We start from the raw sequence: 27,162 nt of genomic DNA on the forward strand, positions 1-27,162 counted from the left end.
TGGTTACTGGTACAAATAGATCAGAAGTCACTATGTTTTTGAGATGACTGCACTGCCCAGAATACCATGAGTCGGGACCCAAAAAATCCTTCAATTGTTTGGGACTTAATAAACTTTGAGTCCCCAGTCTTTGCTAAACAGGAAGTGAGCTCCCAAAGGTGTGTTGCCAATAGGAGAATGCACTCCCCAAAGCCCATTCTTACGTGGCCTTGCAAAATAAGGAGCAAGGAGGAGCCCCCAGAAGGTGAGGTCTGTCACTGTGGGGTCTCAGCATCCAGAGCAGAGAAAGTCACCACACCCGTCCTGCAGGACTAAAGTACATCTATGGGCTAGTGATGGGTGTGAGACTTCCCTACTTCCTTTTTCCAAGAGGGAGGGGTCCATGCAGTTCCCCGGCCCCGATCCACCACTATTGATTGGAAATCAGGAAAACCAGTGACAAATCAAGTATCCCTCAGGTCACAGGAGACCAGACCAAAAGCGCTGCCCCTGTTCTTCACGGAGAGGCCAGATCCTGGGCCCGGAGTTGGCTACTGTTACTGAACGGGTGTGCACGTTCTCTCTCGGGAAGAGTGTGAGCAAGCTGTAGCATGTGGGAAGAAAAAGAAAGCTGTTTGATGACCAGAAGGGTGGCCAGCAGCGGAGACAATGGTCTAACTTGAATACCCTGCCTCATTTCCCTCCTGGGATACGGTAAACGGCATTTCCCTTTCTCCTGCATCTGGATTCGCTCTGACCAATGTAACATGGGCAGCAATGATGCAAGCCTGTGTGGCTTGTGCTATTTAAAGAAACAACGAAAGCTTCCACACATACTTCTCCTCTTCCGTCCTTCTGTGCTGATCTTTAGAGGCCACGAGGTGGGGACAGCAGTGTCCTAAGATGTCCCTACCACGTGGAGGAGAGCTCAGGAGAGCCACCCAACCGGGAACATCCACACACGACTCGAGTAAGTGAGAGTGAATTACTATTATGTTGAGGCACTGAGGCTTAGCATTACGTGCCTAAATAATATTATCTGGAGTACTGATTAGGAGTTCACATGGTAGATAAGGGGAAGGAAACAGGGTATTCAGCTATAGTGAGGACAGAGGCTGAAGCGTGTTCACCGGAGGGGGCCTGGGTTGGAGGTCATGAAAGACAAGACTGAGGATCTGTCATAGGCTGGAGGAGACGAAGGACACAACAAATTAAACACAATATGGGATCCTGGACAGTAAAAGGACGTTCGAGGAAAAACTGGTATAATTTCATAAGATCTATAGTTTAGTGTTGATTTCCTGGTTTGACAATTGCATGAAGGGCATATGGGAACTCTTCACAATTTTGCAACTTTTCTATGATCATCTAAACCTATGACAAAGAATTAAAAAATACATTGCAGGACATGGCATCAGATTGAACAGCTAAGCAGGAATTCAGGAGTTCTGTCAAAAGGGCCTCTGGCAAGAGGTGGTGGGGGTGGGACAGCTGGTAAGATAAGTAAGGCAGGCAGAGGAGGCAAATGGAACCCCCAGCCATCCACACAGACATTCTGTCAACGGCTCAGACCCAGATACCAGACGCCCATGAACGTGGATGCGTCCTGACTCAAATGGATGTCAAGGGTGACTTGATAGTCAGTCTCAGAGATTGAGCTGTTGCTTCATCCATCTTTTTCTGTTCAGCCAAGATTCATCCTTGGCGCTGAGGCATGGGTATGCCTGGAGGTGGAGAACAGCGGAACAGGTAGGGAAAAGAGGTTATCTCCAGCCCAAAAAAAAGAGGCTATTTCCAGTTGAGAGACACTCAAGATTCAGTATTCTAATGCCTAGAACCCAAACTTTCCATTATGGACATGGTGCTGCCTGACCCAGCAAGTTGGGGTGAGTGTATCTGCTTCGTCATCAGGTGGGGGTGCGTCTGTATCTCTGGCCCCAGCAGGTACAGGACGCACCAGCGAGCTGCACAAGCACGTGGTGCAGAGGCTGACACGTGCGCTGGCTCTGTGGCCTCTTTTTCCTTGTGGGGAGTTCTTCGTGTCTCGTTGACCGGGGGCGAAAACCCTTGTGTGCTTTATGGATGGTCTTGCACAACACGGAAGAGCCAACTGGGGGTGGTTTACTGCAGCATATCAACCCCATCAGGAAAGTTCCAGGAAGACCATACTGGAGGGAGAACTCCCCAAAAGCCAGAGGGCCAAGCAGTTCATTAGCTCTTCCACTCTGTCGGGACTGAGAATGACCAGGACAGACCTACACTCAGTGATGGGGGGCAGCTACTGATTTTCGGTTGCTCAGAGACTTACAAGGTGCTGGACTGGGAGATCGGTAACAAGGAGGTGGGAGGGAGAGGTACATGCACGGTCCTCTCAGCATTTTATGTGAAATCTTTGGATTTCCAAATGTAACCAATTTAGAAGTTTCATAAACACTGCACAGCCCAAACAATGCATGCCCTTGGGCTTAACGTCAGCCTTGGGACACTTGTAAATTATAAAAACAAAATTGAACAAAACAAGTGTTAAGAGACCTGCCATGTTCCTGCACTTCCCAACAAATCGGGACAAACAAAGAATCAGAGATGAAAGGAGAAATGTGTAAGTCTCTTCATTTTGGGCTCCAGAGATTGAGGTTGGGAATTCAGGTGAGCAGAGGATGCTGTGCAATGTCCTTCATTATCACTGGAGCAGGGCCACCACGCCCGACTATATCGAGGACACGATACATGTCGGATTTCTGTGACGTCAGATGCAGCCCAAACTCGCTATTCACGTTATGTCTACAAAGCTGCACCACACACCAAATTAGCAAATCCTGAACCGTGGCTCCTAAAGAAGATGCAGGGTTAGTTTCCTCTGAGTCTCTCGTCATAACATTTTCATCAACCAATCGATATATAATTCTGTTTTATTGTTAATTAATGAATTATTGAAGACACCTTATTTAATATAATTGATCAATTAACATTGGATTCGCTGTCAATAGCACTACAGCGTATGCCTGAACCCGCACCTTCTCTGTAGGGGACATCACAGCCTTCTTGCCCTCAGGATCACTAGACAGCACGTGGGCACTGTTTGAGCCACTTGAAATCGGGAAATCGACAAAAGGCCCCCAAGTGAGGAAAACATGGTACTATGTAGACTTGCATAAAGGACACTTGTTTGCGGTAGGGGGTGTTGAAACAAGAAGGCAGAGTCTGGCTTTGTTCTCTCTCAGCTGGAAATGAGCACATTGGGTGACATTCTTTCCTCACTCTACACATGCCCTTGATTGACCATGGCAGTGTTACAAGTGCTGATTTGGGGGGGGGGGGGGGGAGAGATATAAATTCTGGCAAGCAGGTGAATCAGGAATATGGAGTCCCTGAGTAAGGAGGATCGACTCTGTATGTGTATGTCCACATATGTGAAAATTCCCTGCATGTGAGATGGTGGGGGGGTCAGGAGGGCAGCACAGACCGGTAGCCAGAGTGGGGCGACAGACATCTACCCTCCACGCCAGCTCCAGCACACCCATTACCCCAGCGGTGTCTGCAGACAGGGCTGGGAGGGCACAAGGTGTCACTGAAGTCAGGGACCACAAATCTCGGAAGCTTCCATCTTGTGACAATCCCAGGGGCTCCATGTGGTGGTGTGTAGAACGTCCCAGGGGGAAACTGCTGGCAGACGGGAGATGGGTGACAGGTCCTGAGGAGCCAGGACAGCAGGTGTTTTTCCTTGTAGGGAGTTCTTCGTGTCTCGTTGACTGGGGGAGAAAAGCCCTCATGTGTGCTTTATGGATGGTCTTGCACAACACGGAAGAGCCAACTGGAGGTGGTTTCCAGTTGGCTCGGAGCAGGGCCACCACGCTGCCCGCCCTGGCTCAGCTCTGCGGCTACCTTCACCAACACTCCGGGTGGGTTCCTACCACTCAGCGCAGGACCTGTGAAAGTAAGGATTTGATTTTGAAGGTCAGATGGTGTTTCATTTGTCAATGATCACTAAAGACAAACACTTTTAAGCATAAAAGTAAATAATGAAGTTTTTTGTTATTTTGTTTCCACTTTTTGAAAAGAACAAATCAATGTCTTCAATGAATAGAAAGCAGTGAAAAACAACCTCACCACGCCCCCCCCCCCCCCCCAGGAAGAGTAATTCAGAAAAAGTACAAAGGTTCATGCAATACATGTTTCTATTCAGAGTGAAAAACAGTTTAAGTCCCCCAGGAGTAAAATGCAGATTCCTGCAAATATGTTGCCTATTCAGTGAATGTAAGAATATCACTGACCAAACAGCCAGTCCATTTTAACTACAATGTTTCTTGTTTAAGCACAATCGAGAAGTCACCAGAAAGAAGCAGGGTTCTAGGTTTTTGCCCTCCTGTTTGTCCTGTGTTTTATACACTATCTGGTGTATGCACTATGCTTGGAGGTGTGCATGAGCTCAGTCTTGAACAGTGTGCCTCTGTATTTCAAACCTAGAAACCCACCAGAACTGAGCCTTAAATAAACTTTCTTCTCTTCTTTTTCTTCAAACCTCAGCAATATTTATGTAACTGAGAACACTGCATTTTAGATGTGATAATTAAATATTAAAATATTATGCATAATATTAAGACTATCTTAGGATGAGTAATTCATGATAATAGTGAGAGCTTTCCCTGAAAATTAAATATAAAGAGAGGTTTGGAGTAATTATGATGAAAGAAGATGAAATGGAGGGAAAAGAGGAAAACTCCGTCTGACCACCCACAGCAGGGTTTGGCAAGCTTTTTCTAGCAAGAGAGTAAATATTTTCCGCTTTGTGGGTCATAGGGTCTCAGTCACGATGACTCAACTCTGACGTGATAGCGCAAAAGCAGCCACAAACAGTATGGACCAAATAGACATGGACGTGTCCCAATAAAACTTTATTTATAAAGAGAGAGAGCTAGAACTGACAAGGGCCAAAGTTTTTGACCCCCAATCTGTGGTAGACAGACTATGAAATTAATGATGAATAAGATGACTCACTGGCCATCACAGACCCTCCATAACCGCTCAGAGACTATTGAAAACCCCTTTGGGATGTAATAATATGCTTGAGGCATTTATTTGCTATGAATTATTTCATACCTGCACTTAAAAGGAAAACTTCAATTTACTTTTCATTTCTAAAAGGACTTTAAAAGACACGGCAGATATATTTTATTATAAGGTAAATTAGTATGCAGGATACTCACAGTAAATTAAACAGTGATTGTTCTCAAGGAATAGGTAATTCTGTGCTTTCCAAAAGAAATTGCTTTTGAATTTCTTTTAAATATTTATATCCCTTGTTGAATTTACTGTGTTGGATCTAGAAACTGGAATTTCCAATGAAGGTGATAAGTGGTGGGGGAACATTTTTAACCTGATGAGACATTAGAGCTAATTTGTTTTAAAATAGTGAAAGGAGAGGACCAACCAGTGGAACTGGGCGTGCTTGGCCCTGGAGTTGTGTGTGCTTGTGTGCACGTCTGCGTGTGGGTTCACTCTTCCTCCCCCTGCGTGTGTGGGGCCACGCACCAAAGGGCCACAGGCCACTCCCCGTCCTGGATCTGGCCTTGGGGGCTGCCACAGGCCATGCGGTGGGCCGCAGACCCCTCTCCTGGGGAGGGGCAGCCACTAGTTAGAGCATCTGTGCTCCAGGCCGGGTTCTAACCCCGGCTCATTCCCCTGCCCTCCCCTGGGGGCCTGTGTCTGCTGCAGAAAGAGCTAGAGCTCTGGACGGACTCCCAACCACCCCTCACCGGCTGTGTGACTCCTCCTGTCCCTTACTGCTCCAAGCCTCAGTTTCCTTACCTGCAAGGTGGGAACAATTGTTCCCTTGCAGAGGTGTTGCTCTGATTAAATGAGACCGTGTTTAAGCCCCCAAGATGGGGCCCCCAGGCAAGGCTTGCTCTTGGCCCAGCTCAAGGTCTGCGTCATGCATTCATTCCGCCTTCTTCAGGGAACAGGAGCTCGGGTCAACTTGCCTTCGTTAACACAACAGCACCTGTCCTTATACAGGAACGCTTGTTTTGGTACCAGCATCACGTTTTAAATATGTACCTTGTCGGTCAGAGTTTTCCAGAGAAATAGGACCAATAGGATGGATAGATGGATGGATGGATCAATGATAGATATAAAAAGATATATTTTAAGTAATTAGCACACATGGTTGTGAGGCTGGCAAGTCTACAGTCTGTAGGGCAGACCCCCTGACACAATCAGCTAGAAGGCTGGAGACTCAGGCAGGAGTTGATCCTGCCACCTTGAGGCAGAATTCCTTGTTCTCTGGGAAACTTTAGTGTTTGCTCTGAAGGCCTTCATCTGATTAGATGAGGCCCACCCACATTATCAAGCGTTCTCTCTTTGACTTAAAGTCAATTGACGATAAACGTTCGTGATATATACAAAATATTTTCACAGGAACACCAGCATTAGTGTTTGCCCAAATCTCTGGGCACCATGGCTTAGCCAGGTTAACCCATAAAGCCAACCATCCCTTTACCGTTTACAGGCAAGTGGTCAACTCTTTTCAGGAAATTCCACCCTTGAAAATATCACCATGCATGCAAAAGAAAAAAAATTACTAAGTTTTATTCAAGAGGGATCCACTAGAAGAGCTGATAACACTCTGGGGCAGGTTAAGGCCTCGGGCTGTTGGAGGCTGCCTGGGGAGACAGGCACAGTTCCTCAAGCAGAGGAAAGTGTAGAAGGCGCAGGCCTGCTCTGCTGTGTTCACCCCAGAGCCCCCAGGCTGCCGTCAAGCACACAGGCTTTCCTGGGCTCCCACCTGCTGCCATGTGCTTGGGTCAGATCCCAGGGGAGCCAGGATGGCAGGCTCTTGCCCTCAAAACCCCCGCCTGTGCTGCCCCGCCTTTCACAGGGGATTTGTTCCAACCTTCATAGTGATCGAGGGCCCGCTGGTCCTGCAGGACCAGGAAGCCACAACCCAGTCAGAAGGGGGAGGCTGCCAGGCTGACGGTGGAGGGGATAGGTTCACTGTGGGGCTGTCATGGGACCTCAAGGTTGGGGGGAGGTAGGAGGGATGTTTCTACATCTTGAGAAAGTCAGGGAAGGATTCTTGGAAGAGGTGACCCTGAGCAGTCTTGAAAATCCTGTAGCAATTTTGTAAAGATTGAAACCCAAACAACCTGAGCCCGTTTGTTAGGATCAAAATGAAAGGGCAATGTCTTGAGAGAGACTTAAAACTTTCTCTATGACATGAATTATATAAATGGTCTGAGCCGAGTGTCACAAATTCCGTATCCCCACTGCGTACTCTTCTCCCATTCCTGTATGTCTGAATTGGGCTTATCAGAAGTTATCCCCGGGAATTTCATACAAATCTCTTCAAAACAACTTAAGCTCATTTATATGCAGTGTATAAGGCAGCTTAAACCAGAGCAAAGTGGGGGAAAGTGACCGAAAACCAAACAAGCAACAACGGCCTTGAACGTTTCCAAAAAGGTTGACGATCCATTATAGGCGTAAAGCCGGTTGGAGGCCACCTAAATGAGCTGAGTGCCTTTGAAAAATCAATCCGGACAAGTTCAGGAACCAGAGAACTACCAAACCCACGGGGACATATGAGTGTCCCTTTACGGTTTGAGCCTTTCTGCTTGCTGGAGAATTAATGACTCATTAATACGCAACAGTGATTTATTGAGGGACTTCTTCGCAGCAGTGGCCCCTATTCAGTGGAGTTCTTGGAGGGCAAAGTGAGCACAGAACCAAATGTGTGCTTAGAAGTCTAATTTATACGTTAATGAAAGTCAGGGGCTCAGGGGCAGGAAGAGCAAGGGTGACTGCCTGTGAGCTTGGCTCCCGGAACAGTGCGCCCCAGGCAGGACTCATGGGCACTTACGGATGCGGAGCTGGTGAGCAAACGGTCAAGAAAGACTGCTTGAGACAGTTTTGTTGCAAAAAAAGTGCCTTTATTCTAGCACAGGGGCTGGAGCGTGGGTAGGAAGAGCTGCACTGGGATTGAGAGGAGTGGCTGATTCTGTACTTTGTAGTTAGTGGACGTCAGGGATAGCGAAGTCTCTAAGGAATTTGTGTCTGTGAAAGTGAGGCTTGTAGGACCTGAGAGGGTTAGCTCTTGTCAAGATAGGTTACCCTTCGTAGTAAAACTTTAGCCATGAGACCCTTTAGCAATGCCACATCTGTATGTCTCAGATGTGCATCAGTGACCCACATGTAACATGATTTTTTCTTTTTCTTTTTTTGGTTACGTTTCTCTTGCCTTTATTCTCCTCATTTCCCCCTGAACAATTTTGACCCTTAAACCTTTAGGGTTGCTGAGGGTGGAAGGTTTCATCTTCTCTAACCTCTTCTTGCTGAATGAGGAGGGTAGAGACATCCTTTCTTATGGGTCAATGTTGGTCAGTTGGGAATTTTTATGTAGGAATTTTGAAAGAAAGAGGCAGCTGAATCCAAGGTAGACAACATATATGAATCTCCTTGAGTAGAAAGGATCATCCATCCACTTGAAGTTATGGCAATGAAGGAGTCTAGGCACCAGGTGGAGAGATGTCGGAAAAAACAGCAAAACATGATTACAATTATTATGCAAAAGAAGTCCCAATAAGAGTCCTTTGATGACCAAAATCCCCCTCCAGTCCAGGAGTGTAATTATGAAAGGAGTGGGAGGGATCGTTTGAAGCGCCAATTTGAGTATTCATATCTTTTAGCAACACTGTTACATTTTTGTGACAATCTGGAATATGTACACAACATTCCATTTTGATAATGGCACAGGTACCCCCTTTGCCACTGTCAAAACATCGAATGCCATTCTGTTTTGTAGGATGGCTTTATGCGTCTGTGTTACTTCAGTATCTAAGAGGGCAATGCTATTTGGGGAGTCATTTAGGGTTTTGACCGTGTACTTATTAAGGGCTTCCATGTGCCAAGTGACATCCCCCAGTCCTAAAGAGGGAACAAAGGTGGACGTTAGGTGGTCATACCAATGAAACATGGGACGTGTCCACGGTTGTTTTGAATTTGGAAGGTTGGCCATGTTAGTAATGGTTTTCATAGTGCGTTGGTGCATCCAGGCAAAACCCAGAGTGCAGTGACCTAGCCAGCCTGGGGGAAGCCATGGCCGTAGGTTAGAGCCGAGTAGCCATTGGGTCCCATTAGGAGCCAGCTGCCTCGTTCTGGGCCTCCCTGTCTAATCAGTAGCAGACTAATCGGTGGCCTGAAGAACCATGATTTGTGAACCTATTTCTGATGACAGGCATCTTAACTGCCCTGTGCAGTTGCCCATGTATCATAAGTATGGTTTCTCGGTTCCCAGCATAGAATTGTTTTCTGACTCAGCCATCCTATTGTGGGGGTGAGCCATACATATCCGTCCCAGATCTGATATATTCCATCCTGTGTATACTGATAAGGTGGGGTTTATCATTTAGGCATTCTCTGGTGTGTATTCATTTGTGGACGAGTAGATTCAGTCAGAACTTTACTGGTTTGGGATCTGATTATGGCCTGGATGATTCCGGGTGGCACTGATCATAGGCCAGAGGGTAACATTTTGCTCTGTGATAGAGCTATCACGAAATATAGTAGTACTTGGGTCACAGGTCATATTTGAGACATAAATACACAAGGAATGCCCCATGATGGGGAGACCCACCAAGGCAGACCAGATGTGCCGAATACAGGCAGAATCCCATGTATCCAGCACGCTGTTTGATTTTGAAGTTCAGCATAATGCTGTGCCCATGTTAAGAAGGAATTATCAGTATAAATTGGAAAAAAGAGAATGAGAAAGAGAGGTACAATGTTCGCTGTCATTTGAAGGGAAGCCTGAGGTTTTCTACATGATCACGGAAGTAAGAAAGCATGTAAGCTGGCACCCTGGGGTCCTGTGAGGAAGATACAGTTTGAATTCTTGATATATGAATCCACGAGGAATGGCCTTCTAATTGTGGTGGTGATACATGATATGACCTGTAGGGGCCCTTCCGTTTTGGAGTCAATCCCCCACTGTATTAGACTTGCAATCCTTTACATAAACCACATCTCCTGGGTCTATATGAGGTGGGTTATTAGTAAATGTCAGATCAGGTTTAGGGAGGATATGGTCTGCATATTGGTGTAGAGATTTATGGATTAACCCAGCCTCAAGTGAATAATTCAACAAAGCATTATAGTCTCCATCTCTTGACAGGTCTACAGTGAGAACAAGCATCCAGATAGTTATTCAAAGGGGCTTACCCCTATTCGTTGCTCTGGGGCAATTCTCATTCTGAGAAGTCCTACTGCTAAATGAGTAACCCAGTTTTCTTGAGTGGCAATGCTTACTTTTGGCAAGATGTCATTTTAAGGTGTGGTTGGCCTTTTCCACCTTTCTGGAACATTGTGGATGCCAGGCCGAATGCAAATAGTTAATTTTTAAGTCCAGAGCTATTTGCTCAGTTATTTGTACAATAAAAGATGGTCCAATGTCACTTTGTGTGGACCGAGGGAATCCAGTTCTAGGGGTAATTTCCCTTAATAAACTTTTTGTCACTTCAGTGGCCTTTTCTGTTTCACAAGGGAAGGCTTTTATCCATCCAGGAAAGGTGTCTACATAGACCAGTAAGTATTTGTATCCTTTATAAGATGACATTTGTAAAATCCATCTTATGGAGTTGCCAGTCCTCCCCAGGATATGTCCCCCCACTTTGGACTGGTTTTAAAGGGGGCGATAATTGCGCCCTCTGCATTTACTTGGGTGCAAACAGCACATGATTGGTAATGGTTAAGTTAACCCCATCAAAAGTGTTCCTAATCATCTGTTCCAGGGCCTTTTTACCCAAATGAGTAGCCTGAGGTATACCCTGTGTTAGTTTCCATTGGTTGCCTTTGGGTGTAAAGACTTTTCCTCTGTCATTTATAAACCAGTCTTGTGCATTTTTGGAAAACCCCCATTCTGGGGCTACCTGGATGTCTTGGTCCGAGTAGACCGGGGCTGTATTTGTTCCTGGTGTCAGCACGTACAGGACCTGCGGGCTCTGCGCAGCTTGCTTGGCAGCACGCTCCGCCGGGTCGTTCTCTTTAGAGTCTCTAGACGTGTCCTTCTGACGTCCCCTGCGGTGAATTACAGCCTCCGTCTTAGGTTTGTGTGCAGCCTCTAAAAGGGCTATTATTTCAGGTCCATATTTAATGGGAGAGTTGTGACTTGTTAATAACCCTCTCTCTTTCCAAATTGCCCCGTGCATGTAGGACTAGGAAAGCGTATTTAGAGTCAGTATAGATATTTATCCCAAGACCTGTTGCCAATTGTAAAGCACAAAGGAGCGCTATTAGCTCTGCTGTCTGGGCAGATGTTTTTGCTGGGAGGGCTGTGACCTCGATAGTCTGTGTTAGATGGGCCATAGCACACCTTTCACCATCTGCATTACCAACAGGAGAATCTTCCGAGTCTGATCTGCTAGAATAAACAAGATCGATAACTTCTGAACAATTATGTTCTATAGGAGTGCGATGGTCAAGTCCGGGCATAAGGGCAGCTGGGTTTGAAGTCTGGCAGGTCTCAAGGACCTCTTCAGGTATGTCTAAAAGCCCGGCCTGGTACTTAGTAAGTTGGCACTCCCATCATCCATCGGTGGCCTTTAGTTTCTAAAACACGTGGACCTGATGTGATGTCATCACAGGAGACTGTCCCATAGGAAATTCTGAGGTCCTTTCCCAGGAGGGCAATCCCAGCCACCACTCGAAGACAAGCCAGCCACCCTTGTGCTACATTGTCAAGTGCCTTTGAAAAATAGCCCACCAGTCTCATTTTATTTCCTCATTTTTGGGTCAGAACTCCCAAAACTTGACCCTGTTTTTTTGCCACACGTAAAGCAAAAGGGTTTTTTCTAAGTTAGGTAGAGCCAAAGCTGGGGCTGATAAAAGCTTAGCTTTTAATGCTTTGAAGGTGTCTGCTGGGCTTTAGTCCAGAGTAAAGGCTCTTGCCTTTAATTGAATCATACAATCGCTTGGCTAAGAGCCCAAGTCCAAGAATCCACAGGCAGCAAAAGCCCGCCATGCCTAGGAAAGTGTGGAGTTCTTTGCAGTTGGGGGCTCAAGATCGAATAGAATCTTTTTTCTAACAGTAGATAGAGTTCCATGACCTGGTGTTAGTTCATACCCCAAATATTATACTTTCTGTTTAGATATTTGTGCCTTTTTAGCGGAGATGTGATAACCTCTGTCTGCCGAGAAATTAAGTGAGGTTATAGAATTGCTATCAGACATTTCCTCTGTGGGACTACGGATTAAAATATCATCCACATATTGAATTATAGTCCCTTGAGGCAAGGATCCCTCATGGAGGTCTTTACTAAGGTCAGCCCCAAATAAGTGAGGATGGTCTCTAAAACCCTATGGCAAGACTGTCCAAGTTATTTGGCAGCCTGTGGGCTTGAAGGTGAGGCCCATTCAAAAGCAAACAGTGGCTGTGTTTCCTCACTTAGAGGGATGCAAAGGAAGGCGTCTTTTAAATCAAGTAGTGTTATACTCAACTAATGAATCACTGAACACTACATCAAAAACTAATGATGTATGTTGGCTAGTTGGATTTAAATTAAAAAAAAGAAATCACGTACTCTAAACCACTTGTCATCCCCAGGAACCTGGGTGAGAAAACTATATGGATTTGGTACCTTGGGATGAATAGGGCCCACTGCCTCATTTACAGCTCTTAAATCTTATGCCTTTTGATATTTCCCATTTGGCTTCTTTACTGGTAAAATTGAAGTGTTATAAGGAAATTGACAAGGCCCTAAAATACCATGTTTGAGAGACTTGTCTATAAGTGGTTGTAACCCAGCTTTTATTTTGCCTCTGGTTTTAAGGGATAATGTCTCTTATGAGGTACAGTGATTGGGTGTTTTAAGGTCACTTTAACTGGTTGGGCTTTAAGAGTCAATCCTGGGACATCGCAATCCCAGACCTGTGGGTTTACTACCTTCCAGATATTAAAAGGGATATCAGGGTAAGGGTCTGGTTCTCCAGGTGCTAAAGAGGACAACCTATAGTCTTCTTTAGTAAGAGCAAACCTACTCCCTAGTTTATATATTAAGTCTCATCCAAGGAATGGAGTGGAACAAGACGGAAGGACCAGAAAAACTAAATTTCAGCAGATGTCAGATGCCGACTGATTTATAAAGTGCATGTTTAAAATAGTTATTCCCTCCTGTGTCTTAGGTCCAGGTTTGTGTATTTACAAATAGCTTCTATTAAGCCACCCTGAAACAGAGCCGGGTTGTCATCAGCAATTTGAGGGACTTTCTGTATTTTGTTCAAATTTACAGGTTTGAAAGATCCTTTTTTCATTCCTTCTATCAGGCAAGTGATCATAGGATCCCGTCTCTCTCTTCCTCCATTTTCCTGATAGTTTCAGTGTGGCTCAGTCATTGGGACAGCAGTGCCCCCACCAGATAACGTTCTCTATCTCTCGTGGCCAGTTGGACAGCAAACTCTGGAGCCCCTGTCCAGATACGGTTCCTTTCCTCCAGGGTGCAACAAAGATAGCATGATATATGTAATATCATCCATATATATATATGTGTGTGTGTGTGTGTGTGTGTGTGTGTGTATACACACACACATATATATATATGTGTATATATTATCTTGTCAGGTCAAATCAAACATAATGGCTACTTGTTGAAAACTCTCAATAAATTGAGAAAGGTTCTCAGAATATCGACCTAAGATTGTTTTATGGAGAACGGGACATGGACTCTGATAGTGCCTATTTCTCCATTAGCAACCTCCCTAAGGGGATATTTAGGGGGAACTCCCAGGAGACAGGGAGTTCTGCTCCTGGTATGTCCAGCTGGGCTGGGAGCAGAGGGGTCTTGAGGCTTGTAAGGAGGAGGGCTAGTGAGAGCATCAATGTCCTCTTTATGCGGAGAGGCTTGCGATTCCTCTGTTAGCCTAGGTTTATTAGGAGGAATGGGCCTATTTAGATAATCATCATCCAATATATCAGGAGGGGGTTTATCAGCCTGGCTAGTGGCCAAACACATTCTGCAAGAGACCCTTAGGTTGGGATCCTGATTTAGGGCCATGAAGATACCTCTATCCATTTGCCCTGTTTCCTGCAGAAGAGATCTAACTGATAGATCATATTCAAGTTTAATGTCCCATTAATGGGCCATTTTTCCTCATCTCCTAGGGAGTACCAAGGCGATGCAGTGTTACAGAAGATCAGGCTTTTCTTTCTTAAATCTTGCCATCTGAATTGATTCTGGTGGGTTAAAAAGCATCCCAAGAGAGAATCCTTGGGGACTGAAGAAGAACCCATGTTCCTAGAAAAGTAGAGAAGGTCCATTACCAAGGAAATCCCCCCTCCCGGCTTCTGGGGGGAGTCCCATGCAGGATATGTCAGAGGTTCCTAGTGTCAAAGCAACTGGAGACATCCTCCAATGAAATTGCTATGAACACAGCTTTTCTGTGCCAGGATCCCTCCACTTCTCCTTTACGTCCTATACTACAAACGGGGGCCAGTGAATGGACCTAAATAAGGTGCTGTGCTGAGAAGAACCCACTGTTTTTAACCCAGGAAAACACTAGAAAAGTTTTACAAGGGGAAATTACCCAATACTGTAAGCAGCTAGTAGAGGAAAGCAGTAAAGATAGAAATCCATCATGATCTAAGCGATATTCCAACACATGTGGTCTTTCACAGCCAGCTTCCCTTGGAAGCAGGTTCCTGCTTGGGTTTTAATTCAATCGGATATTGGTTTTGGCTGGCTCCATGCGGAGGTCCCATGGCCAGAAGAGGCTAGACCAGGGATGTGAAGGGGATCACATTAGACCAATGAGGAGGAAACCTCATCCGGGAGTCTTAAGATTGGCAGCCGTCCTGGTGACTTAGGTGACTGTCTCTTGCCCTTAGATGGACAACTTTGTAATAAGGATGGGAATAAAGAGAGGGCATCAAGTTTCTGGGTCTCATTACCATTCTGGCCAGGGCACTAATTTCCAGCCAAAAGGTAGGCTCTTGTTCCTCCCTGTAGAGTAGCCCGGGCTAGAGGATTGCAGCCTGAGCAATCCACGTGAACATGTTCCACTAAGACCACACTCCTTGAAGAGCCCCTGGAATGAGAGTAAAGGAGAGGGAGTCACTGACCAAGTTTAAACCGTGGCTCGGGGTCCAGATGAGAAGATAGGCCCAACATTGGGAGCCAAAATATGATGTGGGGTAGTGAGCGAATGGTCAAGAAAGAATTCTGGAGACATTTTCGGTGCAAAAAGTGCCTTTATTTAGGCACAGGGGCTGGAGCGTGGGTAGGAAGAGCTGCGCTGGGATTGAGAGGAGTGGCTGACTCTGTACTTTGTAGTTAGTGGACGTCAGGGATAGCAAAGTCTCTAAGGAATTTGTGTCTGTTGAAAGTGAGGCTTGTAGGACCTGAGAGGGTTAGCTCTTGTCAAGATAGGTTACCCTTTATTACCTAGTAAAACATTAGTCATGAGACCCTTTAGCAATGCCACATCTGTATGTCTCAGATGTGCATCAGTGGGCCACACGTAAGATGGTTCCGTTTTGGTTACATTTCTCCGGCTTGTGTTCTCCTCCTCGTTTATGTCTCCCAGTTCTGGAGACTCGAAGTCCAAGATCAAGATGTGGGCAGGTTCAGTTTCTCCTGAGGCCTCTGTCCGTGGTCTGCACAGAGCCCCTTTGCACTGTGGCCACCCATGGTCTTTTCTCTGTGGCGACATGCCATGTGTGTCCTAATCTCTTATAAGGACACCAGTCCTGTTGGACTAGGGCCACTCCAATGGCCTCATTTTAGCTGAATCCCCTCTTTCAAGGCCCTACTTCCAAATATAGTCACATTCTGAGGTTCTGGGATTAGGGTTCAATGTAGGAATCTAGAGGGACACCATTCATCCCACAGCACTTCTTTAGATGGTGGGGAAATGCAGGGGGCGATATCCACCACCATCTCTCCAAGAAAGTGATATTGTGAAGGCGGGACAGGTGAGGAGTCAGCCATGGGGGGGGGGGGGGCTTCCAGACACAGGAACTGGCCAGGCACTCCAAGCATGGCCAGGAGGCCAAAGTGGCTGCAGTTGGGTAGAGTGGAGTCAAAGGGGCTGGATGGGCTGGAGAGGGACCCAGGCTAGACCTGCAGGACCCAGGAAGGGCTTGGGCTTGATAGAAATGTAGAGACACTCTGGTATAATTTTAACCTGCAAGTTGTCTTTACCTTCCTGGTAGCTAGTTGTCAGAGCTGGAGACCTGGAATGTTTTCTTGGTCAAGCAGTTTGGATAGGAACTCCTCTCTGTCCTCAGGGTCAGCTTCTATGCTCCTTCCTCCATCTCCCCCAAGGCCAGATCAGCCTGACAAGTGCATTCAACTACTTGGCCCAACTATTTCCACCAAATTAAATTTCCGATTTGCAAAGGCCTCACTCTGTCTTTCTGGCGGTTCTCTCTGAGCGGGCAGCCCAGTGGGTATATCACGCCTGTGTCCTGATGGAGGGAGGAAAGCGGCTATGAGGGCTCAGGGGTTCCTGACAGGAGGTGTGTGTTAGAATCCCGATGGACATTAAGATGTTTGTATAAAGGGCCAGGACCACATGCAAACCTCCTTCCTGGGCTGTCTTGTCCCCAGCTGCCCTGCTCAAGCCCTGGTGTGTATAAAGAGAAGGGCCAAGGTCAACCGACATTGTATACCAACAGATGGCCAGATTTCTTCTAGGATACTAGACAGTTTCTTTTTTTTTTTTTTTCTGGGAGTCTCAAATTATAAGCTGGAAGTTGTTCCGTGCTGTTCCCACACAGCCATTCTGAGAAGCAGAACTGTCTCAAGTGTCCAGCGAGGTGCTCTGACACATGGGCAGTGAGGCTGGGTCTGTGACCGGGAAAGGCCACCCGATAAAACTGCAGGACAGACTCTACGAAGCGTTCAGTGGGACGGGATCAGAAGAACCAAGTTCAAGAGCATTGCTATTACATGTGCCTACACTTAAGAACAGACCACACAGAGTAACGACTCAAGTGCAGGGAACGGATGAAAGGGTGACCTTCACTTTTAAGTGCCACCCTCTGTGGCATTCATCCGCACACTCAGCACAGCTGAACAGCGCACAGCGAGCAAGGGCCGCGCCTGGGGCAGGGTGGCCGGGGCCCCGGCGCAGGAAACACACAGCCCACGCGGAGGCCACGCCACAGGGGGCAAGGAGTAGGCTTTGGGCTCAGACCGCCCAAGACTGGAATCTTGGGAAGGATATTTAAACCCTGAACCTCACTTTCTTACCTGTGAAATGGGGACGTTCCCATCATGGAGTTAGAGGTGACCAGGGACGCTGCATGTAAAGGCCTTTGCAGATCGGCCCCTGCGGCATCTGATCTTCCCTTCGCCACTTCTGTTCCCGCTTTCTAAAAATAAAATGCTTCTCAAAAGGCGGTTTCCTACGCTCCACAGACAGCTGCATCCCCCAATACACACACACACACACACACACTTACACACCACACCCCCCCACACATTCATTCACATACATACACACACCACATTCGCTCACACACATTCACACACACTCATACACATTCACTCACACACCACACACTCACACACATTCACTCACACACACACACTCGCTCACACACACATATTCGCTCACACACATTCACACACTCACACACATTCGCTCACACACCCACACATATTCGCTCACACACCACACACACACATTAGCTCACACACTCACACACATTCGCTCACACACCCACACACATTCACTCACACACCCACACATATTCGCTCACACACATTTGCTCACACACATTCACTCACACACACATTCACTCACACACCACACACTCACACACATTTGCTCGCACACTCACACATACACACCACACACTCACACACATTTGCTCACACACTCATACACATTCGCTCACACACATTCGCTCACACACCACACACTCACACACACTCGCTCACACACACACATATTCGCTCACACACCACACACATTCGCTCACACACCCACACATATTCACTCACACACATTTACTCACACACTCACACACATTCACTCACACACTCACACACATTCGCTCACACACCACACACTCACACACATTCACTCACACACTCACACACATTCGCTCACACACCCACACATATTCGCTCACACACATTTGCTCACACACATTCACTCACACACACATACACACCGCACACTCACACACATTCACTCACACACTCACACATACTCACACACCGCACACACACCACACGTTCCCTCACACACACATTCCCACCACCACAGACACACGCACAGTCTTGCACATGCGCCCACGCCACCACAGGCTCAGATAAGTGTCAACTGTGACTCAAACGCACCTGCTTCTCAGGGACCAAACACAGAGCCGCCTGCGTTGATGTTTCTGAAATCTGAGAACTCTCTGCTTCAAAGCCACATTTTTATCTTTTTTTTTCCCTAAGAAAAGCCAATGCTTCGTCTTTTCCTCAGGCATTTGAAATACCACATCTTTTCATTCACTAGACTCTCCATCTGCCTGGGTCTGTTTTGGTGTTCGCTATTTTGCTTATTAATTTATTAGACACAAGATACTATATTGTTGGAATATATTATACTATTCAATATACTATATGTGTGTGAATACTATACTCTTACATTATTGTTTGATATCTGGGAGGACAAGTTTCCTCCAATTGTTTTTCTTTCAAAATGTTTCTCTTTTAAAAAATGTTAATGCTTTCAGACATTTTCTTCCTATTATTTCATGTCATTTTTACTTTATCCCACTTGAACTTTTAGTCAGTGGAAGTGGCCAAAACAACCCAAAATACACCTCGTCAAAAGATAGAAAAGACTCAAGTTTTCCTAGCTCAAAACCCTGGAGTGCATTAGGTGAAGATGTGTTCCTCCCAGCTAAGATGTAAGGCAAAAGCTGGGCCTGAAAAGAAAAGTTACCACATGGCTGAGAGTGAGCACAGGACTCTTAGAACGTAAATAATGCATGTATTCATAAAAAAGAGGGTTTAGAATATAAAAAACAGTGAAATTAAATGAGTGGATATAAGATGCCAGATTATATTTAAAATGTGGAAAAGCGGATAGAAGATAGTACTGCAATCACTGTGGGGTGTGTGTATGTGAGTGTGTGTACTTGGAGGCTTGGGTGAGATACGACAATAGATGATAAATCAAAAAGTAACATGTAGGGGCGCCTGGGTGGTTCAGTCGGTTAAGCATCTGACTTTGGCTCAGGTCATGATCTCAGGGTCCTGGGATAGAGCCGAGCTGTTGGGGCTCCATGCTTAGTGGGGTGTTTATTTCTTCTCTCTCTGCCCTTCCCCTGATTGTGCTCTATTTTTCTCAAATAAATAAATAAAATCTTTAAAAAAAAAGTGACATTCAAACCTTCATCCTGAGAATTAGAAAAGGCTAGCACATAAGCTTGTATTAAAAATAATCAATGTAATCATTGCTAGAGCTAAAAAATAGGATATGTAACTTTCAAAGACCAGAGAATATTATAAAGCACCTCCTCCATACCAGCCAAAAAATTAAGTTAAAGTAAATTAAATTTAAAAAACTAAAAGGAAGAAACAACAAAGAAGTGGAAGATAAATCCAAAGAACAAGATAAGAGAAGTAAGCAGAAATGTAGCAACCAGAATAAAAAAATATAAATGATGTAATACCCCAGAGTGAGAAAGAAAACTTTCAGAAAGTTCCTTAAAACAAAATACAAGCATGTGCTCTTTGTGAGTCGTGCCTACAAAAAGCTGATGTGCTTAGGTTAGACATTGAAGGAAGTGTCAGAGCAGAAGGAAGCCAACTTCGTTCTAATTCAAGATTCTCTCGGCTATTTTAGCATTTTGCATTTCCACTTTTGGAATCAGCTTGCCAAGCTTCAGGATGCTGGAATTTTGCTTAGGATTGGGTTCAACCCACAGATCAATCTGAGAAAATTGGCATCCTTACAATGCTGGCAATCTATGGAGATGAAAAGCCCTCCACTCACAGAGCGCTTTTTTCTCCCAAGGATGCTTTGTAGCTTTCATGTAAAGGTCTTGCACATATTTTGATGTATCTATTTCTAGGTATTTGATTTTTACACTATTGTAAATGATGCGTTTTTGAAATTTCTTGTTCTCCTTGTTTATTGCTGGCATTTAGAAATACAATGGATTTTTTGGTGTTTTGGTTTTATATTCAGTAACCTCTCTAAATTTACTAATGTGAATACCTTATGTAGATCTCATTGGCTTATCCAGGTACACAATCATGTCCTCGGCAAATAATGAGTTTTATACCTTTCTTTATAATTCTTCTGCCTTTTTTCCCCTTGGCTTGTCACACACATAGGACCTACAATATAATGGTGAATTGTGTGATATCATTGACTCATTCCTGATCTATGGGGAAAGCTTCAATATTCCATCATTAAGAGGTTTACTTAAAGATTTGTTTATGTTTTGTATTAGATCAAAGATGGGACATTCTATTCCAGGTTTTCAAGAGTTTTGGTGTTTTTTAAAATGCATTAAATCTCGGGGTGCCTGGGTGGCTCAGTTGGTTAAGCGACTGCCTTCAGCTCAGGTCATGATCCTGGAGTCCCAGGATCGAGTCCCACATCGGGCTCCCTGCTCAGCGGGGAGTCTGCTTCTCCCTCTGACCCTCCCCCCTCTCATGCTCTCTCTCTTTCTCATTCTCTCTCTCTCTCTCAAATAAATAAAAATCTTTAAAAAAAAAATAAAATAAAATGCATTAAATCTCATAAAATGTTTTACTTTTCTGCATCTATCTAGATGATATGGTTTTTATACTCTTGATGTTAACGTGGCAAATTACATAGACTTTTAAGTGTTAAATCAATCTTACATTGTAATAAACCCAAATTTGACCTGATGTATTATGATTTTCATATGTTGTTAAATTTCACTTATGTTTTATCTAGGATTTTTGCATCTGCATTCGAAAGAAAGACTGGCCTACCATTTTCCTTTCTGTGACGTCCTTGATGGGTTTTGGTAATAATGTTAATGCTGGCCTCAAATCTGAGTGGGAAGTCATCTCTTCTTTTTCATTCTTTGAAAGAGTGTGTAAAATGGATGGCTATGTGATGTGTAGTCATTTCCCTTTCTCCATTTATAATATTGGTTATACATATAGTCTTTCTTTTTTCTTTCTTTTTCCTTTTTTTAGTTAAAATTTTTTGGTTTTATTTAAATTCAAGTTAGTTAACATATACTGTATTATTAATTTCGGGATAGTCTTTTTCCTTTTTCTTGATCAATTTTATTGAGGTCTTCAAAGAAAGAGCTTTTTGCTTTTTCCCTATTGTAAATTTGTTTTCTATTTCGTGGATCTCTGCCCTTGTTTTTATTCATTCTTTCTTCTACATTTTAGATTTGTTATTCTTTTCCCAGTTTCTTGAGAGACTGACTTTCAGCATGTCTTCTTTGTAAATAATTTCAGGCTTTGAATTTTTCTCTCACACTCAGCTTTAGCTTTCCAGCACAGATTTTAATAGGTCATATCTTCATTATCCCTTACTTCCAGATATTCTCTAATGTATTTTCTGATTTCTTCTTTTACCCATGGGTTATTTAGAATTGTATAGTTTAATTTTCAAACAGTTGGGGGATTTTCTAGATTCCCCCCCCCCCACTTTACTTCCACTGTAGGAAGAATATTCTCTTTATTATTTTAACTTTGAAAAGTTTTTGGAGACTGGCTTTATTGCCCAGCCATGATCAGTTTTGGTAAATGCTTCATGTATGATTCAAAACAATGTCCATATTGTGGGTTTAGAGGGCAGTACTCTATATATGTCAATTAAGTCATTTGCTAATTGTATTATTCAACTTTTTTTGCTTTTAATCATTTTGTAACACATTTGAAATGTGTTAAAATCTACCATTATAATCGTGAATTCATCTATCCTCTACGTCTTGTCAATTTTGCTTACATATATTTTAAAGCTCTGTTATCAGATGCATAGATTAAGATTTGTGATATCTTCTTAGTGAATTGACCCCTTTATCACGTTCAGATGTTTATATCTGGTAACCCTCTTGCCTTAACGTTGACTTTGTCTCGCATCAGTGTAGGTATATCAACTTCTTTTGGTTTGGTTACCTAGCATATCATTTTCCATCCTTTTACATTCAACCGTCCTGTGTCTTGATGTTTAAAGTCTGTTTTTTGTAAATGGTGTATAGTTGGGTTTTAAAAGCTATGAGTCACAGTCTTCATCTTTTTTCATGGAGTATCTAGGCTGTTTACACTTAATGTAATTGCTGATAGAGTTGTGTTTGTATCTACCATTTCACTGTTTGCCTTTTATTCCATCCCTCTGCTTTATGTTCCTTTTTTCTCTTTTCATGACTTCTTATGAATTAATCAGTATTTGCATCATTTTATTTTCCCCACATTAATATCGGTCATACATTCTTGCAATATTCTTATAGTGGTTACCTAGAGAACTTTTTATTTTAAAATCAGGAAAAAAATCTATTTAAACAAGTATCAAAGTATGCTTCAGAGCATATTGGGAAAATATATCAAAATGAAAATAGCAATTATAAATTAATGCCAGATAAACTATAACTCAATGTATGTTGGTTTGTATTATATAAACTGGGTGAAAACTAATGAAACTACATATCCCAGAACCCCCTTTTCTGTATGGTTCTGTTTAGAGTTGAAAGGAGAAATGCACAAAACTTGGAAGGTGGGAATGCTCAGCCTTAGCAGCAGAAGTCACTAATCATAGAAGGTTGTCATGGTCAGCTATAGTGACAGGCAAGTGCAAAGACAACTGGTAGACCCTCGCTGTCTTTACTTTCCCCTGCTCTGGGTCCAACTCATCCTCCTGACTGCTGGCCCTGCTAACCAACCATGTCCCCAGGCCACCACCAGGCACCTATAAGATAGGTGGCAGTTACTCAGAGGCAGTATCTCCCTTGAGGCAGAAGTTTTCCTAGATTTTGCCATGGGCACCACCCTTTGTGGTCCCACTATGGAGGCTAGACCTGCAAACTACCTTATGTCCACTAGCTCTGGGGCTTCAGTGAGCTGGTGAATAGCTTCTCTGATCCTCCCCTTCCCTTTCTAGACCTTCATTCGATGAGCTCCTCCCACACCTGTAAGCCCTAATTCCTAGGATAAGTCCCTTATTCTCCTATTCTCATAGTACTAACAGTGGCTCTGTTTTTCTGATAGAATGCTGACTTCCATACAAGACAAAGAGGATTGACTAGAGACAGGTGGCCATTTTATACTGTTAGATTGTACAGTTCAGAAAGATTACATAACTTTAACGAATCTTCAATTACCAAACAACAATACTTAAAAACAAAAGGCAAAACTATTCAGAAATACAAAAAAGAAATTGCTAGAAACATGGCTTCATGCTATATCAACTTGAAAACACTGATGTTTTGCTAGAAAGATGCAAATAACTCAAGAGGACTTGATAAATAGGAAACCAGGAAAGAGCTCTTGAAATTTTAGAAGTTATAAAAAATCTGTCTTCAGTAATGTTGCTGTGGTCGGATAATTTTACAAATCATTATCATGAAATCTTTAGGGAACAAATGCCAATATTTAAACTACATAAGACTCACAGATGCAAAAACTTTAAAAAAATATTAATGCGGGGCGCCTGGGTGGCTCAGCCGTTAAGCGTCTGCCTTCGGCTCAGGTCATGATCTCAGGGTCCTGGGATCGAGCCCCGCATCGGGCTCCCTGCTCCGCGGGAAGCCTGCTTCTCCCTCTCCCACTCCCCCTGCTTGTGTTCCCTCTCTCGCTGTGTCTCTGTCAAATAAATAAATAAAATCTTTAAAAAAAAAAAAAAAATATTAATGCATATTGTCTAGTAGTCTATTCCAGTAATAATCCCCCCGGTCTAAGTATATCTTGTTGCTGGAATGTAAAAATAATTTAACATAAATGAAGCCATTTTATAATTCTTGAATGAATAACTAGGTCAAGGGGAAAAGGCTATAGCATTCTTGATAAATATAAAATATAATATATATTTAATATAAATACATAAAATATTTGATAATATTCATTTCTGAATTTAAAAAAAACTTCCAGAACTAGGAATATAATGCAATTTTCTTGTAATCTAATAACCTATTTGAAACCATCAATTAAAGTATATTTAGCAATTTAAAAATATGGGCACTCCCCTTAAAATCAAGAATACAAAAAACCTTCAATCACTGGTATGGTTCATCATTGATTTGAAATTTTAGACAATGAGATAAGATGAGAAAAACATGAAGCTGCATATTGCAAAGTAGTAAGCAGCATTATCTGTCTTTACAGACAATTTGATTGTTTACCTGAAGAGCCCAAGGGAATCAACTTCTTAAAACTGCTTTAATTAATAACAAACTCAGATGGAGTGGCCGGTTAACAATCCAACATACAGAAATCAGTATCTTTCTGATATAGTAGCAATAACAAGGAAAGTTTAAAAAATCATCTCTATATTTTTAATAAAAAAAAATTCCAGTAATAAACTTAAAGAGAATATGCGGAGTCTCTGTAAAGTCACTAATAACATTTTATTCAGAGACACAAATTTCTGAATAAGTGAAGTTGACAAATATCCTTCTGGGTAGGAAGACGTATTAATTTTTATATATATTTAATATAATTTAGTAGAACTAATTCATAGAATCTAAAAATGTAATAGTTAATACATTTGAATCTATAGAATTCTATTTTTTAACCTTGAAAAATTATTCTAAGATTTACCTAGAACAACACATTTACTGGAATACAACGGTAATTTGTTTCTTGTAAAATAACATTTGCTTTTGGAGGAGGGAAACCAGCCCCCCTTACCAGACGTTAAACAGATCAGTTTACAATCTAATAATTAAAATGGTATTTTTCTGGTCATGGAATGGATAGACCATTAATGATCAGAGCAGAAATAACCTTTAGAAACACACAAGTGTTTGTAAGAATTTAGTATGTCATAATCTCAATAATCAGAGAAATAGTAATTGGACTGAATGATTGTTTGAAAAAAGTAAATTAGATTTCCTACCTCACATTTTATAGGAAAATCAATTCAAAATGCACTAAAGTTTTAAATGTAGGATATAAAGGCAGATGGTGGAAATATATGTATTTGACTGGGGGAGGAAATGCTAAGCATGACTCACAAAAAAAGCATCCTATAAATAGCTCTTCTCTTTGCTTTGGTTGATCGTTATTCTTAAAGTTTGGGCTATATTTTATTCTATATTTATTTATTTATTTTTAAGGAATTTCTACACCCAACATGGGGCTCGAACTCATGACCCTGATATCAAAAGTCGCATGCTCCATAGACTGAGCCAGCCCTGTGCCCTCAATCATCATTCTTAAAATATTATACTAACCCATCAAACTGTCATTTTATGTTTCATGACCCACTAGTTGAAAATAGTATATATGTTTTTCTCTCAAATAATTCTCACATCAAAAAAAAAACAAACCAAACCAAACCTCACAGAAGTAGAAAATATTTTCCAGTGCTGAGCTTAAATTGACCATAAATATTTTTTCTCCCATGAAATTATGTGTCACGTTTTAGACATCAGGAGACTGGGTCCTAAGCTGTCCCAATTTGAATTTTAACTTTTCTACCTTTTAAAAACTAACCAGTAGACCGTAAGGAATGCACCAGTGCTGGCAATCATAGTTCACAGCTAGCTTCACATCTCGGATTCTGGAAACGCCTTTGCCTGGCTGGCATGTTTTGTTTGCTTTGGGCATTCTGCAAATAAGATACTTTGGGAACACCACTTTCTATCTCTCCCAAAATAATTTGAAAACACTCTTGACTTGCTCAATGGTCACCAAACTGGTTTGTCATTTCATTGTTTAGACATGAAATGGATTCATCTGTCCATCACCAATCAAGCCTTTATTAACCTCCAACATAATTACAGCGATTATTTCCTATGACACTTCAAATTTCACTAACTCGCTCTTAGAAATCAGTGGTAAAAGAACGCGACGAAAGTTCCTCCCATCCCTCTCCAACAGCTGTGTCTTGTGGAGAACATGAACTATGTTCTCTGTCTCTAAAATCGGCTGAGTGCATTGTCCTAAAAAGAGCCAGCTTCTCTGGGGAAGAAGCTTAGCCGACTCCAACTCTATGATAAAATGTAGTGTTCCAATTAATAAAGCACACCTTCCATTACAAAAAGAATGGAAGCGAATTTTAGAAATACTATTTGATGGAGCCAGAGAGGAAGACAAAATAAATTGCATATTTCCTTTTACCGTGAGTGACATTTTCTTTGCAAGTCGAAGCACCCAGATGATCCAAGGTGTCAGCAGTTGTGTTGAGTTCCTAAATATCACTTGACGAATTACGCAACGCGCCTCAGTCTTACAGTGTTTACTTAGGAAGTGCTTCTGCTTCCAGACCAGTGCCAAAACCTGTGTCTCATCCCCTTACTTGGGTCTCCCGGACAGTGGCCGGCTCAGAGGTCGGCGGGCACCCCGGGCGTGGAGGGGAGACTCCTGAAATGTTGACAGGTCCCAATGCGGTTCTGTCCCCAGACTTCTCCGTCCTGTCCTCGGTCCGGGGCATTGGGAAGTGCATAGTGCGGGATTTTCCTGGTTCTTTTAAAAGCCCTACGCGCAATCGCCGCGGGCCGGCGCGGAGCGGGGGTCCCAGGACGCCCCCTGTCCCTCCGTGAATCACACAGGCCGGCGCGGAGGGTGCGGGCGGCTCTGAGGGAGTCACCCACGGGCGCAGAGCGCCTCCCGCCGGCGGGCCTCGGGCTGGGGCGGGCCAAGGGCTCCGGTTCCCCGGAGGTGAGGCTGGAATGAAAACACTCCTTCACTTCAAGGACATCGGTGAGTGGACAAGGGCAGAGAAGAGCGTCTCCGCCCGGACCGTGTTCTTGGACATCAGTACCTGCCATTTCTTCGCTGCTGGGGAACCGCACGCCCTTTTCACAACCAGTGATCTGTTTACGGAGGAGGATTGTAGCCTCTTTGACGGATTCGCAGCCTCAGACATGGATGCCCTTGATCACGGGCACATCCTCAGGGTGCCGCCCTGGGTTTCTGCGGACTGTGGCCATTCCCTGCTTCTGCCCCCACCCACCCCGGCCACCGCACTGCACCGCCACCTCCGGTGTGCTGTGCCCCGCCCCCTTTGCGGAGGCTTGGGGGGGCGCTCTGGCCACCG

The 27,162-nt window shown here is 43.7% G+C and overlaps 1 long non-coding RNA gene across 1 annotated transcript; it reads right to left on the reverse strand.

Moving 5' to 3' along the window:
- Positions 1-2,870: 2,870 nt before the first annotated feature.
- LOC144381058 (uncharacterized) lies at positions 2,871-27,162 on the reverse strand. Its single transcript, XR_013445473.1, has 2 exons — positions 26,244-27,162; positions 2,871-3,905 (listed from the first exon to the last, which is right to left on the reverse strand). It is a non-coding gene; the product is annotated as an uncharacterized LOC144381058 (long non-coding RNA).

The sequence above is a fragment of the Halichoerus grypus genome, chromosome 2 (assembly GCF_964656455.1).
Source record: "Halichoerus grypus chromosome 2, mHalGry1.hap1.1, whole genome shotgun sequence".
Lineage (NCBI taxonomy): Eukaryota > Metazoa > Chordata > Mammalia > Carnivora > Phocidae > Halichoerus > Halichoerus grypus.